The 13,445-nt window shown below is 33.8% G+C and overlaps 1 protein-coding gene across 7 annotated transcripts in view; it reads right to left on the bottom strand.

Moving 5' to 3' along the window:
• snama (something that sticks like glue) overlaps positions 1-13,445 on the bottom strand; it is a 311,868-nt gene that overhangs the window by 59,930 nt on the left and 238,493 nt on the right. The window lies entirely within an intron of this gene.

Genomic DNA, 13,445 nt, shown 5'->3' with positions numbered 1-13,445 from the left:
ATTGTAAAACAGTAGATAGTAATATAATAATTTCAATTATCTAACTACTTTTTGCAGACTTTTCTAATGCACTGTACACTTAATACCAAAAGAATACAATATGGACTGAATACAATTTCAATTACCTAATGTTTTGTTTTCCATTCCGTCCTATTTTGGTTGTATTTTAATAAGTTGTATTGGAAGGTGATGTAAAATAGTGTCCCATCTTGCTGTTGGATCCAATATGAATTTTCAGTGGAAGTTGGTAGAAATAAACATTTAAATCATTTATTTTAAATTTGGTGGTTTCGGAAGCTGGGGGGGGGGGGACGTTTCATGCATGTAATTATACTTTCCGCCACTTAGTGCATTGCTAGATGCGTGAAGTAATTAGTTATTCCTTCCACCACTTAGTGTGTTGCTACATGCATGGAGTAATTAATTACAGGTGGCAGCAAGATAAATTTCTACATTAACTCCTCTAGTGTTTGAAACATAGATAAGTCAACAACTTTCGCATCCTACTATAATCGTACATGGCCATCTGAATAACAACACTCCATTCTTTGGGTGAGTATATACGGAGTACTTTCGTGTTTCCTTACATGCTCTATTGATGCATATATTGAATCTGTTTCTAGGTAGGAATGCCCACTTTCTATGAATTTCATGTCAAACCCTTGTAAATTTTTACTACTGCTAACAGCATAAAGCAAAACTGCAGTAGTGGACTGATTCCAGTTTTGTCTACTGCAGGTGTTATAGAAACTGGAAACATGTGCGAAGCTTTCACACAAATTAGAACGGTAGTCCAAAAGACAAGTTCCTATCTCTGATGACCATTTGTCTCGTTCCAGACATAAGTGTCCATCACCCCTTCTGGTTTATAGCAATCATAAATTGTGAAATAAAACACAGATTGTTTCTTTCTATAAAAAATGTTAATCTCACCTGCAAATGGGACAGACAATATTGCTTGCAGATCAAAAGTTATTGTCCTATGTGAAATGCTTTTGCCTTCAATGCCTCTACATTTCTTTTTTTCTTTCATTTTCATGGATGCTAATTCACTTTCTTTATGGTGTTTTCCATCATTCCCTAGCAGATTTTATCAGCAGCACTGTTGTATTAGTTGCACCATGAACACTGATCCTTCTCAGGTATGTGAAAACTTAACTGTGGTTTGTAACTCTTGAATATAGCTCTGTACACAAATTCTGAGACAGATTTGATGTTTAAATTTGGACAGAATGGTATCACAGTACAATCTATATATCTTTGCCATATCCAGTTCTGGAGTCAGGTACAGTTTCTTTCGAATCTTTACAGCAATAATGCAACCCTCTATGTGCTTCTTAATATGATCAGAGTCTTTATTAGGCAACATTTTCCTAATCTTCTGTCAGTTCCAAGATAGGACCCACCTTTGTATTACAAGGGAAAATCAATTACCGGTACTGTATTTCAAATAATATTGCAAAGATATTACAAGAAAATTTCAAGTACACTCACTGATTTCTCCAGAAGGTAAGATATAAATTCAAGATTTAAGGCCCGCTCTCACTTAGCGGAATCGAATCAAACAGAATTTTTCTTCACAATGTATTTAAATGGAAGATAGCAGAAAGAGGCGCATTGAATCGAACAGAACAGAATTCAGGAGCTAGAATACTTATTCCACTGCCGGAACAGAATTTCTTGTCTTGGGATGATTGTAAGTTCTTGTGAAGCCTTCGTGAAAAAACAAATGAACCACATCCATTCTTGGTGGCTTAATTTGTTTACTAAAAGTTATTGCTAAAATAGTAAATATACAGAAATCACAATTTAACATGAATGAATAACAATTAATAAATCTTGTGCAGAATTAACCTCTTTTGTATGACAAAACACAAAAGTACTGTTCGGTTCGATTCCACTAGATGTGAGTGGCAGCAGACTTTTTGTTTCGATTCGATTCCACTAAGTAGGAGCGAGCCTTTACTCTTCTCATTTCAACTGTTCAGATCTCGTTTCCTTCTATATTGTATAGGTTTCTCAATAACAAGTGAACAAATTTGTGACTTCTGTCTGTTTCCATCTGCAAGGGACTAATGTTTATTGCAGCAGCCAGTCTTCTCAGATTCTTTCTTTCTGACAAATCTACCTTTTCTGTCAGTATATGATTTTCCTGGTATAAATTGTCTTTTAGTTGCATTTCCCTTCCATGATTGTGGATGTTTCCCACTTCCTCTTAATCTTGTCTTCATTAGTGGTAAAAGCTTTTTTCAGTTCATTTACAATTGTAGCTACTGAGTGTGTATTCTCGTTCACTCAAGTCATTTACTATAGGATGTCAACCTCCTGTTCCATATCAACTAAAGAAAAAACTGATCTTTGATTAGAAACTTCTGGATCAGCATTAACTACAGATGTTAAGAGGTCAGCATATGAAGAGATAGTTGCTATGTTATTGGACTCAAGTTAAAGCTATAGGCCTGGTTGCACTTCAACGATAATTCCAACATTTTCTACAAAGAAAGAAGTAAATAAAAATATTAAATACAATAAATTACCGCTGCAGATTATCTTCATAATGATGCTGTGTGACAATTAAAATCAGTGTTAACAAGATATTTACAGCATACCTAGATTTATATTGTTTTCCTTGTTTTCTTTTCCTGATGTCATACTCTTGATTTCATTAGAAGCCAGAACTGTCATACTATTGGGTTCAGTTGGAAGTCAGGACTGTCATATCGTGAATTCATGAGAAGCTAGGACTGTTTGTGTTAATAGATCATAATCTGCAAACCAAAAATACCTACTGTATTATCTCGGTATTACCAAATTTAATAAAGTAAATTACTAATTACATAGATACAATGTATCTATGTAATTAGAGATAATGTAATAACATAACCTCTCATTTCTTTGTATTGTGAATGACAGTATTATACACAGACATAATATTTCACTACCTAAATTATACGCGTAATTAGTAATACTCAGCTTCAAAATGAATAAGCAAGTGCTTAAAACAATAACATTATTTGCTTACCTTCTACGTATGAGCATATCAGCACTGAATCTACATCATTACTCTTGAAATCTTCTTCTTTGTTATCCTTCAGAAGTTCTAACATCTTTTTCCCTCGAATATACATTATAACAGATAAATTTAATATTTAACAAGAAACAACTATTGACTTTTCTGTGAAGAAATACAAAAAGCCGACTGCAAACATAATTCTGCATATGCTGTAATCTGCACACTGTGGCAGAGCACACATGGTATTTCAGGACATACAATATCTGTGCACCATCAAAGTGGTGAGAGTTTGAAATATTATTCAATAGAAATATAATATATACAGTACTATAATCTGTGCCTTCAAGTGAAATGGAAATAAAGTGGGCATACCTAGGTCAAATGCATTACAAGTGACATACAATACAGTTTCAGCTGCTAGAAATTGGAACTCGCTTCCGAGTGATGTAAGGGGTTGTTGGACAATAACTTCATTTAGGTCAAAATTGGATAAATTCTTGCTTAACAGATTAATTACTGATTAATATTTGTTACAATGCAACTAACATCTCTCCATTCTTATTATTACCATAAATTTATCTAATAGAATACAAAACCTCTAATGGCAAAATCTCATTCCATTAATATTATTCTCATTATATAAATATATTATAGATTTATATTTTGCTCCCTATAACATAGTTCTAGTAAACTTCTATTAAATTAATTCTCATCATTCAACCAACTAGCTATATCAACTTAATTATAATTCTTTACATATTGTATATAGACTGAATTGAATTACATTAGCTCATATATAAAGTTATTATTTTTTCATATAGGTTTTATCTCAGATTAAATAAACATGTACTAGTCGTTAAAACTTAACTGAAGAATATTGCTGGAGAATCTTTAGTGTATTGCAAATAATCATAATTTAAACATGTATGTCGCTATTGTATTAAGGGTGATTGAGTGGAAGAGAAGGCCTTATGGCCTTAACTCTGCCAGCGAAAATAAAACATCCTATTCTATTCTATCTGTGCACTAGAGCTTGTAGCCCAATCAAGACCTGCAATATTTGTACCCCGGAAATAAGCATGTTCCACATTATTTAGACATTCAATACTTGTACATTATACAGAGATGGTTAGGAGATTTTTAAAATTGGTACCGGTATTAACTCAAAACTGGCCCTGAGTGGACATACAATGTTTGTGCACTAAGCCACCAATGTATAAAAACTAAAATATGTAGTAGAATTGATTCATCCATGTTCAATCTAAACTGCTATTGGAAAGTGAACAATCTCATTCAGCTACTGTTAGCAAGAAACTTCATGAAGTACGGAAATGTTAAAGGAAATTAGAAAAAAACCATGATTGTAATAAAATTTGACAGCATGTGACCAATTAGAAACTAGTCCGACAGAAGTCAATACTTAAATTAACACAGTATTCGAAGATATTATTATCTGGTACACAAGTCGCAACAAGTCCTAAAATTAAAGCCATAGCCTACAAAGCAACCACAACTACATCCACCAGTAGATGTATTAACAACACTTTTCACTTAAGGGAAAAATTTAAAGACAGAGTGTACGGTATGTGAATAATTCTTAATGCTTAATGAATTAAATAATAATACACTGAACTTTTGCTAATCGGCTCCTTCTAGTGTACTTCCTATCATTTCTACTGTAATGGTTTTCTGAGGAATTTGCACCGGTGCCATGTGTTATACTGTATTATGCATACAAATAAAATTATGAGAATATATTATTAGTCTGATCTTGTATTAATTGTTACTGCAATTGATATTAATTTGTAACTGTAGTAGCATAGAAGAGGTGGGGTTACTTGTCCTTGTGACATCACGAGCTGTGAGGCATGCTGCACTAGCCACATGTGGAGCATTCTAGTTTCGATTTAGAACTGCAAGTGCAGTAGTTGGCGTACTTTATAAGATCGTATTTAATGAAGAATTAAACAACATTTTTATGCACTCTCAGCACTATGGCACTCTTGCTAATCTGCCATCCCTCTGTACAAGGATTAACAAGAGTCTACTGTATGTGTGTTGAAATTTTCAACATTATGCTTTTTTTTTTTTAAGATACCAGCATGCATCCAAATAATATGGGCTCACCACTCCTAGTTTTTGCTGTAAGCAAAGATAAGCTATGGTATGATTATGAAACCAGAAGTTTGTCGGGCAATTATATGATGCCTTACACTATGGAGTCAAGGAGATCCATTATAACAATAATCTGTATATGATACATGTGACATATATAATCTCTTCCGGCTTTTACACAATCTATCACGTGATTGCTTATATACTATAAATTGTCGTAAATAACTGCAATTCTGTCTCATCACCATGTGTAATGCAGTGATAAAATTTATTGAGAAAAATATAATTCCTTAAATAAGCAAATAAACTATTTCGTTTATTTAACGAATTTCTTCTTCAAATACAATGTTGGTAACCAAAATCAATGTATTCTGCTGAAACATTATAAAACACAAGAATGTCAAAATATCAGTTTACCTATATATACCAAGTGGATTTATTTTCGTCAAGTAACACTAGCTGAAAGAAACAGTATATACATTCAATATACGCACACACAGTGCATGTATTTATATGTATGTTAGGCTTGTTTCATATTTCTTAGTATAGTATTACACCTTAAAACTTCAGTTTTTCTTTCACTTTTCTTTCTTCATTTTTATGTGAAACACCCATTCTTTCAGAACATATTTAGTGATTTCCACTGACAAATGCGACTATAAATGCGAAATAATAATGTGAACATTGTGTATTAAAAACATTACTCTTCTCTCAAGTGAATTCACTGTCATCATTTTGCTTTAATTTAGTGGTGTCATTCTTCTTCTGACAGAAATAAGGTATTTCACTGCACTGATTAAATATTAATTTATTAGATTTGGGACACGTAAGCATTGAGATGATGGACTTTCCAACGTAGGTTCCAACATGTATTGTAGCTTAACTAGGCTCTATATGAAATGAGACACATGGCTAACATCTGTTGAATTTAACATTCATTGCATTTTTATCTTCTGTGTTCATGCTACAACTTCCATTCTGCACTTGTAATGCAGGTTGCAGAATTTACCTATCTCTAGAGAAGCAGAACACACAACAGCTTGACGTCCGTACTGACAGCATTTTTACATATTTGTAGTGTCTGTTGAAGTGCAAGATGGATGTGGAAATATTAAGAAACGAAATTCAGAAAAAATACCAATGTTGTGGGATACGTCCTCACATGAATACAATGTAGCACGGAAAGAGGTGCCATTTGCTGTAATTTGAAAATGTCCCTAAAGCTGCAGAATAACATAATTATTTACAATAAACAGAAGTTCATGAAATGACGTTTTCGACAATTTGAAGTAATTAAACATTTCTGATAATATTATCTGAGATGAGAATAGAACATGTAGAAGTCATCACGTACAATCACTCAAAAAAGAATGGGAGCTAAAATAATTAAAATCTCAGATACAAGACACAGTGCATGAACAGAGACCCAGTGCACAGACAATATGAAATGACAAATTACAGTATTGTAAATGATAAAATAATGAATTTATTAACTTTGATATATACAGAGTGAAAGTGATGAAATAACCCTGCAGATTTTCAGAGTGAATAGCTCATGTTGTAAAAAAAAAAAAAAAAAAAAAAAAAAAAAAAAAAAAAAAAAAATGGTGGAAAGTTCATAGTTTTCTCAGAAAAAAAAAATCTTTTTCCCCAAATGTTTAACATCCTCTTATTCAGTAACTATTGCGAGTAGGGTCGTGATTTTTGTCCATATTGATAGAAAATGTAATAAAAATAATTTATTTCTTTGGCGTATTTCCATAGCGTGGACGGTTTTCGTGTAAATTTAATTTAAAAGTCACTAATTTCAAGCCACTGAACGATGTGACCAGATTGCAACATTGTCAGGGAGGAAGGGGTTTACCTAGGGCAGTCTTGTCAAGGTCACTTGGCACTACAAGAGGATTGTGGCTCACATGGCAAATATAGCAGCTGTCTCCAATACAAAATAATCTACTACGAAATACAACCTTGACATACTTACAAATGTTAGACTGTTCCTACAGTAAAGGTTAAATTTATGATACTATACGTAAAATCCAGAACTCTGTGTTCATATTGAAATAGATTCATACAAACCGTAATATTAAACATGCTTATTGAAAAATATTTAATTAGTTAATTGCATAATATATTATTTCCCCCCTCACATAATGAATAATACATTCTAAACTATTGTTATTTTTAATATTCTGAAGTATGGAAAACAGGTGTATAAAAATTCGATTTTTGAAATCACTGAAATTTAATACCTCACACTTCAAATATTGCACAAGAAAATGTCTACTTCGTTTATAAATATTGTAAGATATATAATTGTACTTAAAAAAATCTTTCGGTATTCACAAACTATCAAGGTTGTACTTTCTGCTTCCACTAGAAAATTGTATTATAACATTACAATAATGATACACCTTAAAAAAAGTAAACTCAATAGTAAAACAAAAACAAAAAAATACAATCTATTCTTTTAGTATGTTTACTATGACGAGAGACTAGCAACTTAACTTAGCAATTGAACTCTCAGCTGACAAATTTTTTAAACATGTTAATAAGGTCAAAACAAGAGCTTATATAAATTCTGGCCACTCGAGTGCAATTATGAGGGCCATCCATAAAGTAAAATTCTCTGGGTCGTTTACAGAAAGAAAACACAATTTCATGGAAAGATTTATTGAAACAGATACAGATTGTTGAGCTATTTTTCGACATATTCCCCACCAGAAATGAGACATTTGTCATAGAGTGGAATCAACAGAGGTGCAGATGGCTGCCACACTGGTTATCATCCCAGGTGGCAGACTTCCACTACACAGAGATACAAAAATTGATCCCATGATATAACAGGTCTCAATTTCGGTGGGGAATATGTTGAAAAATAACTCAACAATTGCTGTATCTGTTCCAATAAATCTTTCCATGAAATTGTGTTTTCTTTCTGTAAACAGTCCCATGGTATAACAGATGTTTCATTTTCGGTGGGGAATATGTTGAAAAATAACTCAAGAATAAATATTTCCATGAAACTGTGTTTTCTTTCTGTAAACAATCCCAGGGTTACTTACTTTCTGTAGATAGAGCCCTTGTAATTGCGCTCGAGTGCAAAGTTTGTATAAGCATTTGTTTTGGCATTATTAACATAGTGCAAGAAGAAAAAAAACTTCTTTATCTGCCTCCATGAGAGTGTTTGCTTGTGAGCTGTCAATCATATGGCCACTGTAGAAAAGATGAACCACGGCTATGGCAAATGCCATCTATGGCTCACTTTGACATGCCTGGCCTAGGGAGACAGCCCTGAGTTGGTTTATCTCTTACATCTGTATTACGGAAAGATGGAAGAGGGATGTGTTAGTGACAATGTTGCCAGACTGTTGAAACTTCCAACTACATTTTCTAATTAAACGTGCAGTTAATCATAATAGTACATTATGCAACGAGCCTACAATGATAGTAATTAAGACGCAAGTATGGATATTTATGAAACGAGCGCAAGCGAGTTTCATAATATTCATACGAGCGTCTTAATTACCATTATAGGCAAGTTTCATACGACTTTTTATGCTCGACCATATTTCTAACTTGAAATTATTCAGATGTATACATTTTATTTGTATCTGACAATATCGGAAGTGACCTTGTTCTAGGTCGTGAGTTGTGAGATGTGCGCAGACGTGAAAGTATTGATTTTTTCCAAGGAACAATAATGTCACTGACCTTGATGTAATCCCGTTAAACTTGATATAACCTTGATTATTGAATTCGACATTGAAAAACGAGATGAAAAATTGAATTTATTTGAATATTATTTACAATTAACGCTAATTATTATAGTAACAGAACATAACCTTCTGCGACAGTATTGGATTTCCAGCCTCCGCGACTTCGCTAATTCTCTTTCGATTGTATATCCGAGAATAATCGATACTTGCGGTTTTATAACGGTACAAAGCTGACTTGTCATTGGCTGAACACCTGTAAGCTGAGTTGTTATTGGCTGAACACCTGTACTTTAATGACATGCATTAAAGGACTGCTACCAGGTGTATAATTACTACATTTCGGCATGGTCGAGCATAAAACATATTATAGGTTTCCTATTCCTTTAAGTGTACCCTATCGTCCCTTTCTATCTGTAGGGTTATTTCACTTCCACCCTGTATGTATACAGTGTATATATTATTTTAAACTAGGTGACGGCGATGTTTTAAAAAAATAATAACTAATAATTATAATTTAGATCTTACAATGATCTCTCTCGTCAACAATTGCAATGAAATTCAAAATGTTATTTAGCAATAAGCATTAAGAAATTGATTTTAAATATAGTAGAAGATCTATTTAATGTTTTTCTGGGGACACAGAATAATTAACCTTAAATGGGGAGTTGACGCTAAATAGGGGTTTGCTACTTTTATTTTAAAATGTTTGAATACTTTTGCAAAAATGCAATTTATTTGCAAAAAAGTTACAAGAAGTAGATTATAGACAATACTGTATAAAAAATGAGCATTGGGTGCCAAGCAAGTCTTCTTCTCGCCATCTCTGATATTTTAACATTTGGATTTTTTTTTTTTCCATTTTTCGAGTTACATTAACCTTTTCCGCTAGAGGAAGTGTTTTCCTTTTCGTGGCTATCATTTTCTAGTGGTATGTAAGTAGTAAAAATACCACCTCTTCACTGTAATAGCACTGACACCACACACCTCAGCGAGCACAACAACGACAAGAAGTGTTTGTCATGGACATTCATCATTGAATGTGATTGGTTCTCACAAAGGGCAGGAATTAACAGACTGTTTGTGTTCTGTTCTGCTGTTATTCTGCTTGTCATTGGTTCTTGCAAAGGCGGGAATTAGCAGACTGTGTTCTGTTCTACTGTGTTCTTCTACTTGCGATTGGTTCTCACAAAGGATGGAAATTAGCAGACGAATAGGAACGCAGCTTCATGTAGACGTGGTGAGGGAGGGGAAATCATGTGATGGCGAGGTAACAGAGTTGCTAAGTCATTGATTCTTAAAACAAATTGTATTTGCATGCTGAATCGAAATGCATTTATTTTTACACTAGTCGAGATTTAAAAAAAACATTTAAAAACAAATTTTAACGTAAAATGCTGGTTTCATCACAGCAAAGAGAATAACGTTAATCCTATGTAATAATTACTGGGACAGTGAAATTTCAACATTAAATATGGAAAAAACATTACGTGGAGGTCGCCTAAAATTGGGGTTGTATTGTAAAATAACAACTACATTTAAATACTAACTATATAAGCCACCAAAATGAGATGGAGAGACAAGCATTTGTTCAACCTTTTCATCACACTGCAGACAGGTGCCATTCCAAAATACTGATAAAGAATGTTATAGCCCAGGTCACTTAGGAAGACATCCTGAGAGGAGAAATATGCAGATGAGAGTGCTAACTTCTCCTCCTCGAGAAGGCTTTCAAACATGTAGTACAGGTCACTTCAAACATTATTTTCATGGCACTCGATAGACGAGATCTTGAGTAATTTTATCATCAGTTAGACCGTCATATTGCTTTTCAAGACCTTTCGATGAAAAATAGATTATTTGCAGTGTGATACGAAAGTGACTTGCTAAATGAGGAAAACAATATTATTTTGAAATGACAAAGACACCATCACCACTATAAGCACTACAACAAGAATGACAAGAATCAAGATAAGGATCATGACATGGACCACAAAAGGACCATGATAAGCATCACTACAAGGACCAAGGCCATGATACGAACCAAGGCAAAGGGAACAAGGACCATGAAAAGTACTATGGCATATACAACAAGGATCACAATAAGGACAAGGACAACAAGGACAATTATAAGAACCACAATAAGCATCACAAGGACCACATGCATGACAGACCACAATAAGGAACATGAAAAAGGCAACAAGGACCACAACAAAGACAACAATGAGAACAATAAAGTCTATTAAAAGACAATAAAAACGATGATAAAGATCGTAATAAACAATAGGGACAATGACAAGTACCACAACGAAGATCACAAGCACCACAACAAGGACCAAGACAGGGATCATGACAAGGACCCAACAAGCACCAAAAGGATCACGTGCTGTCCCTGTAAAGACCTTTATTATTAGTCTTGTCATGATCCTTAAAGTGATCCTTCTTGTCTTTGTCATGGTCCTAATTACGATTCTTGTTTTCTTTGTTGTGGTCCTTATCATGGTTCTTGTCTTTGTCATGCTTCTTTTCGTGGTCTTGATCTTTGTAGTGATCCTTATCATAATGCTTGTCGAGGTCCATGTCGTGATTCTTATTGTGATGCTTGTCGTGGTCTATGTCGTGATCCATACCATGGTGAGTGAGTATTAGGGCACATGTTGCAATCTTTATCATGGTTATCGTGGTCCTTGTCAGATCCTTATCAGAGTCCATGTCGTGATCCTCATCATGGTCTTTTCGTGATCCTTGTCATGATCCTTATTGTGATTCTTGCCTTTGTCCTTGGTGTGATCCTTATAGTGGTCCTTGTTGTCTGTTATGGTCCTTATTGTGATCCTTGTTGTCTTTGTCATGTTCCTTATTGCCATTTGTCATCCTTGTTGTCTTTGTCGTGGTCTTTATCATAGACCTTTTCTTTGTCATTGTCCTCATCATGTTCTTGGTGCTTGTCATGATCTTTGCCATGGTCCATGTTGTAGTCCTCTTTGTGATGCTTGTCATGGTCCAAGTTGTGATGCTTATTATGGTTTTTGTCATTGTCCTTATCTTTGTTGTGGTCCTTTTCGTGGTCCTTGTGGTCTTTTCCTTAGTCATTTATTGTGGCCCATATCATGATCCTTATCGTGGTCATCCTGTTTTGTCCTTATCATGGTCCTTACAGTGATCCCTGTTGTGATCACTGGTCCACGTTGTGGTCCTTGGCTTTGTTCTCATCACGATCCTTACAGTGGTTCTTAACGTCTCTGTCATGGTCCTTTGTGTCTTTGTCATGTTCCTTATTGTGATCCTTGTCTTTATCATGGTCCTTATTGCCATTAACATCCCATGTCATGATCCTTATAGTTATCTTTGTCATGGTTCTTGTCGTGATACTTGTCATTATTGTCATGGCCCTACATTTATCATTTCAAAATGAATATTGTTTTCTCCCTTTGGCAAGTGATTTTTCTGTGACATGGTACCTTTCATATTTTCATAAAAGATAAGATCATGGATGTACACAGAGGCCAATACCAGAAAGAGACAATTTGATAACATTTTACACTGGTGTATATTTCGGAGTAGGATGAAAATAACCATGCATATGTGAAACACATATCTTCTACACCTTTCATGTTGTGACTGATGATGATAAGTCATGTAACTGTGAGCTTGTATGAATTGGTATTTAACGAACATTAATTCTAACGGTCATTGCAACAGCTGCTTTAACATCCGTCATCTCAACACTTGTGTGTCCCCAGCCTTACATTCCATAATTTATAAATATACTGCTGTGTAATACATTATAACTTCAGATTTACAGTAAATGCATCAATGTAAACACACACAGGCATGTCACACACATACATATTATCTGAAGATTTTTAAAACATAAAGGAGCATTTCTCTATTAATAACAATTACTTGGGTACTGAAATAGCAATATGCTTATTTGCCTCATTGAAATTATTAACAATTTTAATAGTCAACTGATCATCTGAGGCAGACTATGTTCAAAAACATATTATACAGAGCTTATAACCATGGGATTCAAAGTAATATTTACAGACACAGAAATCTTATTTAGAATGTTTTAGGACTATTCACCTGTTCCCAGTTTTAATAGAGATTTCCAACAATATTTATGACCTTCACATCAAGATTACACATCCATACTTTTCAAATTTGAAACACAAGCATAAAATATAAACTTCTGAACAGAATCTAAAAACACTCACGGTTTTAAAACTCTGCAACAAATAAAATAAAAACTAATTTCATTGACTTATAATTAATGCCATCATACAATATAACCAACAAATGAATTACTTCGTGAATCATTATACCTTCAATGACAATTAATTATATAGCATTTCACTGATGAACTTATATATATTATTGGAGCAAAATTCGTTCCGACACCAGGAATCGAACCCAGGACTTCTCAGCTGTTGTGTTTGACTACAACAATAATACTATGGGCAAATTCGAAATACTTTAATAAAAAAACTGTATCTCACATATAAGGAATGCTTAAAATACAATGTTTGCACAAGTTCAACTATGTTTCATTATAGCACATACACATACTAGAAACAAATGCATTATATATTGTACGA

This window comes from Periplaneta americana, chromosome 12 (genome assembly GCF_040183065.1).
Source record: "Periplaneta americana isolate PAMFEO1 chromosome 12, P.americana_PAMFEO1_priV1, whole genome shotgun sequence".
Lineage (NCBI taxonomy): Eukaryota > Metazoa > Arthropoda > Insecta > Blattodea > Blattidae > Periplaneta > Periplaneta americana.
Note: the sequence above shows the minus strand (reverse complement) of the source record. Positions and strands in the feature narration are given on the sequence as shown.